Source organism: Limulus polyphemus, unplaced genomic scaffold (assembly GCF_000517525.1).
Source record: "Limulus polyphemus unplaced genomic scaffold, Limulus_polyphemus-2.1.2 Scaffold83, whole genome shotgun sequence".
NCBI lineage: Eukaryota > Metazoa > Arthropoda > Merostomata > Xiphosura > Limulidae > Limulus > Limulus polyphemus.
This window is the reverse complement of record NW_013665693.1, coordinates 533638-535114: the sequence shown is the minus strand read 5'-3', so window position 1 is coordinate 535114 and position 1477 is coordinate 533638.

Genomic DNA, 1477 nt, shown 5'->3' with positions numbered 1-1477 from the left:
ACTTTAAAGTGCTAGACTAGAGGGAAAGCAGATAGTCAACATCTACTACTGTCAACTCTTGGATTACTCTTTACTAACGAACATTGGAAGTAACCATCACATTATAACGCCCTCGAAGGTGAAAGGGTGAACATGCTTAGCTACGGGTTTCAGTCCGGCGATTGTTAGATAGTTTGTTTGTTTGTTTTTGGAATTTCGCGCAAAGCTACACGAGGGCTATCTGCGCTAGCCGTCCCTAATTTAGCAGTGTAAGACTAGAGGGAAGGCAGCTAGTCATCACCACCCACCGCCAACTCTTGGGCTACTCTTTTACCACCGAATAGTGGGATTGACCGTCACATTATAACGCCCCCACGGCTGAAAGGGCGAGCATGTTTGGTGGGATGCGGATTCGAACCCGCGACCCTCAGATTGTGAGTCGAGCGCCTTATCCACCTGGCCATGTTGTGGTTTGTTGTAGGCCTAAATGTTTTCAACACGCACTATAGCCTCAAGACATATGCTTGCAACCTGTCTCTTCCCCTATACTTCTGTTTAAAAAGGCCGAGCATGATGTCATAGTTTGTTCTCAAATTAGTTTTGGATCTCTGGTTCTTGACTGAAATAGTGCATTCAGAAAGCTTAACAAACTAGGAACCAGTCTTTTAAAGGTTAATGTCGCAATAGTTGAGGAAGCTGGGAGAAAAACTCGAGCGATGTCAGTTTTGTCTTGGTTTACGCCCATCATTCACGGAGGTATGCTCTTCGAAAGAACCTTAATAGATTTCTACTGGCAGCCAGATGGTCAACAAAGCATGTTCTTTGGGGTCAACCAACCAAGATGTACGTGAACATCATAAGAGTGATTTTATATGGTGTATGGACTTTACCCAATTCATCACAATTCTCTTCCACTTCATTTCCTGACTAGTTATATTTTCTGTAAACATTTCTTATACTAGCTTTCAACAATACTTTTTTTATGAATTATTAATCCAGCCAATGAGATTTGTTCTTACATGTCATATTTCATTTTGTTTGGTCAATATTACTCGTGTTTGCCATGAATAACTTGATCAACCATAGCAAGATTCTCACATCTTCGATCTTTTAAAATTCAGAAAGAACATTTTCAGGATTATGTCAACCAAAAAGTAGCTCTAAAGGAGAAATAAAGAACATTTTTTTTCGTTCTATTAAAGATGTGTTTTACAGTTACTAAATTATTAAACTACTGATAAGTGATGCTATAGTTAATGTATGGAAATAGCTTTCCTAAGAAACATAATATTAGCTAATAAGATCTTGTAAAAACAGCTAAATATATAGATGTATATATATATCGATCGAAAGACAGACCGACGAGTTGATATAAAGATGTAGAAGTTAATCGTGTACACGGGGATCACAAAACAGAATGATAGAAGTTAATCGTGTACACTGGGATCACAAAACAGAATGATAGAAGTTAATCGTGTACACTGGGATCACAAAACAG